Raw genomic sequence first — 5,903 nt, forward strand, 5'->3', positions numbered from 1 at the left:
TACTACTTATCATCTCCTGGTTTGCGTTTGTAGACAACTCTTTTGTGATCTTCAGCATCTGGATATGACTTAAAACCTTTGAAACTCACAAAAACCTGTCAAAATCCGCCGGTCCTTGAGGCTAACCCAACGTTCATCCTGAAGTTTTGCACCCATTTTTACACGAACGACTAAGACAGCCATTCCCAATACGATCTGCTTTTGAATAAGATGATGCTCTGAATACGGGCTACAGGTTTCACTACATCTCACTGCCCAGGAGAAAAATATCCCCCAATCCACATCCAAGCAACATATACCTCCACAATCCCACCAAGCCTGTCATTGTCTTCCAAGCGTTCCATAGACCCAGACTCTCCTTAATTAATCCACATAATTCGCCTTGCCTGCCCATCTTCATTTGTCCCACTTTATCGGCCTTTTCGGTCATCACCTAGAAGGGCCCATTAGCCGTACAAGGCTCTCAGCTGCAAAACCGTTAAGACTAGAGTAAAACATTTTGCTCCAAGATATTCCATTTTGTTGCGTATGCACTGAAACCAAAAACCATCCTAGTGTACGTTGATATTTTGCAGCTCACCAAATTTCACTGTCCAACGAAGCAACCATACCTCTGGCGGAAAAGTCTGGGGGAACAAATTCCCAGCATCGCTGAGACCTCGGGGTGCCTAAGTGGGCTCAAATGTTTAAATTGGTACTTTGAAATCATCTGCCCGATTGTTTTAGTGACAAGTCATAGCTCTCGAAAATTCAATTCCATTGTTTGAATACTGAGCGCCATGTGCGTCTCTCCCACATCCTCTATCACCGAATATGCAGATGAATTCATGGCAGACAACTATTCTTTCAACTATATACCCTCTTCCTCAAGACCTTCCCTACCACACGATGTGGATCCTACTGCACCTTCTGCGATGGAGAAAATAGAAAATAGAATAGCTCTTCTCGTCGAACGCCTGCGTTGCTGGCTTTTGCATGCTCAGGTTGTGGTACGTTTATTTCTCAATTTGTGGGCAGAATGACAATTGAGGCATGGTCAGTCGTTACAAAGTAAACGTGTGGACAACGATACTACGGGGGAAGGTATGACCAAAAGACAATTCTGCCAGTTATTCCGTAATCGTAGATTGTGTGAAACGAAAACCAGAGCAATGGGCAATGAGGTGCGACTAGCTCAACGATTAAACCAGTTGAACTTAACTAAAAATGAAAAGCCAGTTGCAGGCCATGAGTGATTGGGCCGTTTAGTAAACGGTCAGGGTCACGAAAAGCACAATCGGAGATGAATAAATGGAGAAATTCAAAGTTCAGACAAACGCCATATCGGTCTCAAAAACTAAAACACTGAAACTGGGTGGACTCACTGACGTCAATGTCGGGGGAAGTCAGATGCCAAAATGTTTTCCACTAAGCGGTAATAATAACAATAATTTTATATCCCAACTTTCGGGGATCGTGCTAATTGGGGCATGTGCTAATGCACAGGGCCTTTTAACATGTAGAAAAATAAGGATTTCGCAAAACCGGGGTGGTTATGTCTAAATGGGGGATCAGCTGGTCAGATCGAACCCGTGTTAAGAGGTGGCTGAAGCCAGTTAGAAAATTTATTCGTCTTTGCAGCCAAGGGAAAGTGTGGGTGTTAATTATGAGTTTCCCTAATCCTCAAGCTAGCTTATCACCCTTCCGTTACTGCTCAAGTCTCAAGACTGAACCGTTCTATTTTATACAAAGTTGACTCTACCTCAACCGTTTTCTATAGACGTTTTGTTTACATTTATTCCTGGGCTTGTTGTTGCAAATTTGTCCCACTTTGAACTGAACAGCAATTTTCCTGCTTAATTTGCCCGATAGCACGCTGCCATACGTGCGCCATCCTGTGTTGCTAACTGCCCAAGGTTCAATCCAGCTGTAAGCCTTCCTTTAATTCTCCTCATGATTTATTGTTAACTTCCTATAGAACCACGGTCTACCTCTCTATACTGTCTACCCAAGTCCAGTTCAATATATTGTTCACTGCCCAATGGCGACTACTGAACAAACGCAGGTGAAGTTCGTAGAATTCGATTGAAAAAAGTTTGGAACCGAGGGTAAATTAGACTATGCGTTACCTGTCAGATAGGACACCAAGATCATGCGTCTGGGCTAAGTGACCAATTCCTTGCTTTTGATCACGGCCTTAGCACAGGATCGCAAAGTGAGCGAGATGAAATCTTCATTGTTACGAAGGGAATTGTTGCTGATGTGCCATCAAAGTGGGTATTGTACTGCCGTTAATTGTAGAACCATCAACTGAGAGCAGTGGTATGAATTTGTTTTGTACTTGGAAGAGGGGAAGATTGGGTCGGGGAAACTTGACCAGCGAGCCTGAGAGTCTGTCTTTTTGGATAGGGTGAAAGTCAAGCGCTTTTTAGCTTCTTGATCATCATATCACAGAACATGTGGTGATGGTCATTGAATTTCAGTACGACGTAGTTCTCAAGGGTTTGAAGAAATGTGGAAACATCAGCTAACTAGATGGTTACGTTGCTCAGAGACGGGTGGGTATGTGGAACGTGCAGCAAATTAGGGGTTTAAATATGACTGGTCAGTCAGAATGGACCTTAGACTAACGGTGCTCGGTTTGGGATTGCTCGAAGAGTAGATCCCAAGGTATTCAATTTTAAACGAAATGTTTTATTTAGTGACAAGGAACCGTCAGACCCATTGCCGATAACCCTTATCGTACTGGCAATCATGAGCTGATATGCTTTGATGCACAAAGCTAAACGGTTCATAATTTTTTTTGTTTTTCAAACAGGTTTTCTTTCCCACGCTTCACACTTGATTGCCTCGCTGGATAATTTTGCCATTTACAAGGAGCGGCCCTAACAAACTTCCGCGTTCTAAAGTGATTTTCGGAGTTGAACAAATGATCCCTGACGTTTTTCTTCATAGGTTGAATGACGCTAGGGCTTCTTCAATCATAACCATGATTGTATTTGTTCCCAGAAGCATTAATGGACTACCAAAATATAACTTCCCTTGACTCTTCACTGTTGGCTACCTTGAGTGAGTGGGACTGAAATTGTTTTCAGCGTGCCAAAATGTCAAGACCGGAAATATAAAAACGTTTGCCGGAAGAAGCTCAAATCCCGAAAGCCCCGGCAGCAATTGCCTGAGATACAAGTGGTGAACGCACCAGCAAAGTTCATCATAATTAACGGACGACACACGGATCTGACTTTCCTGTAATGCTGAACGTGGCTTCAACAACTGTCGTGTACGTGGGGAAAAATCCATTCATGGTCCCATTCCAAATGTTGTTACCGTAGCCAAGATGACTGAGGATACAGCTATGCAGACCACAGCCTTTCATATCCCAAAGTACCCACGAATTTTGCTTCTTCTTGAAGCCACTTAACTCTACCACTCTGACAGATGGCTGGAGCTACCCTTAACGTCGAGTGACATCTGATTTGCTGGTATACTTGGTAGTGCGGCTCTCAGACACAAACAGAAACCGACCTTCTTGTCATCCTTCAGAACAGAAGGATAACTTTGTACCCAAGGGCAGAAGCTACGTACCCTCCCACCCCCTAATCGCTTTCCAGTGTTGACGGGCACGAATCCGAAAACTGCAACCTCATCAGTGCGAGCAAGCTAGTTAAGCTAAGAATCTACGTCAAGACTAACATGCTAATCACTGAACTGTTTGTACCAAATGACACCGCTTTTAAGCGACCGAAAGACATTTGTTTGAGGTCGAATTTGGACGCCGCCGTACGTTCTGGCGAATGTCACTTTTGTCAATATCTGTTTGCCTATCTTTCGGTGTCGACTTCCTGTAACAATGTGTTTTACTGCTTGTAGCGCGCCAACAGTTAATGATTGAACTTCTGACTGCACCAGCCGCAAACGGGGGTTTACCTGGCGCTGGTTAAGTTTACGCAACGGTTTTCAGCACTTAGTTAACAAGTTTTTGGCTAGTACTTTGCTAACGTTACAGATTCCGCCACTCATGATACCATCACAAATCGTATTGTAAAGAGTAAAACACTTTTCTGCCGAAGACCACATCTCCAGCTTGACGAATTCTGGGTGGCTGAAGTAAAGCTGCTCACCATAACGACATGCATAACCTTGGTCCTCTAAGTGCGCGCAACCTAATAGACTGTTCGTTACTTTCTTTAACTCTCAATGGTTACAGGTTTGTTAGGTTCTACGGTGTCCAACTTCATTCCATGGAAATGCCCTCATTCATTTCTCTGAATATGCGTGTGTACTTTTGTCTTCCACTTGTTTTACCCATCTGTACGCGCCACTATATTAGCTCAAAGACTGTCCAGTCAGACTACTGTGTATTAGCATGCGTGTCTGTGTGTTGCTGTGTGCGCTTGACCTAATTACCAACGCGCGTTCATGTCCCTTTCGCCGAGCCTCCCTTGATTTCATTTCTCATGGGTTTCGAGTGACCACAAGGCCAGTGGGAACTACGAGGTTGTTGTTGGAAAGAACGAGCGCATCCGACACTACTGCCGTTGTTTAGTGTGTCGACGCTGACGCTGCACTGTTATGGCCATTGACAGACTTGCGCACTTGCTGACGCTACGAACATAGGCCATTGATTCTCACTTTTCTATTGAGGGAGCTGAGCGCCTTTTCGCGCCTCAGCTTACACCAGACATTTTTTAAATAGGCCCTAAGCCTTTCTAATCTGCGCACTCACCCTGATTGTCGCGTTACTAGGTCCTAGCATTTACACTTAACAACATGAAATGCTTAGCATTAATCCACAAGTGCGACAAACACCCTCCCAAGTGTTCTTATCTATAACTTACCACTTTACCTATCTCTCATGCAGATGTTCATTTCCGGCGATTAAATCTTTTGCTCTCTGAATTGCAGAGAATGTCTAACGCTTGCCATCGTAATTGACGTCAAGCCCGTCTCCACTAACCTGGCTGAATTTCCTTCCTCCGACCTTAAGCTTTTGCACACAGCCAAATTATTCCTAGTTCTTCAAGCCTGGTTACATCCCTGAGTAACTCTGGCAGCTCCATTTAATGTCTGGTGCTTTGCTTTGACTGGATTTAACTAACCTCAGCCAAACTGAAACCTAAGACCCTCGCTGTTTTGAACCATTATGCATCCCCTGAACACGTGCAGCGCACACATATCAAATGTTGGGCCTGAAGGTGCGCTATGCATGCCCCACATCCACACATACATATAACACTGGTGCGCCTCTACTTGATAGAGCGGCTGACGCTACGAACATAGGCCATTGATTCTCACTTTTCTATTGAGGGAGCTGAGCGCCTTTTCGCGCCTCAGCTTACACCAGACATTTTTTAAATAGGCCCTAAGCCTTTCTAATCTGCGCACTCACCCTGATTGTCGCATTACTAGGTCCTAGCATTTACACTTAACAACATGAAATGCTTAGCATTAATCCACAAGTGCGACAAACACCCTCCCAAGTGTTCTTATCTAATAACTTACCCTTTACCTATCTCTCATGCAGATGTTCATTTCCGGCGATTAAATCTTTTGCTCTCTGAATTGCAGAGAATGTCTAACGCTTGCCATCGTAATTGACGTCAAGCCCGTCTCCACTAACCTGGCTGAATTTCCTTCCTCCGACCTTAAGCTTTTGCACACAGCCAAATTATTCCTAGTTCTTCAAGCCTGGTTCCATCCCTGAGTAACTCTGGCAGCTCTATTTATTGTCTGGTGCTTTGCTTTGACTGGAGTTAACTAACCTCAGCCAAACTGAAACCCAAGATCCTCGCTGTTCCGAACCATTTTGCATCCCCTGAACACGTGCAGCGCGCACATATCAAATGGTGGGTCTGAAGGTGCGCTACGCATGAAATACTTGTTTGGCCCCACATTCACACATACATATAACACTGGTGCGCCTC

The sequence above is a fragment of the Opisthorchis viverrini genome (assembly GCF_000715545.1).
Source record: "Opisthorchis viverrini unplaced genomic scaffold opera_v5_462, whole genome shotgun sequence".
Taxonomy (NCBI): Eukaryota; Metazoa; Platyhelminthes; class Trematoda; order Opisthorchiida; family Opisthorchiidae; genus Opisthorchis; species Opisthorchis viverrini.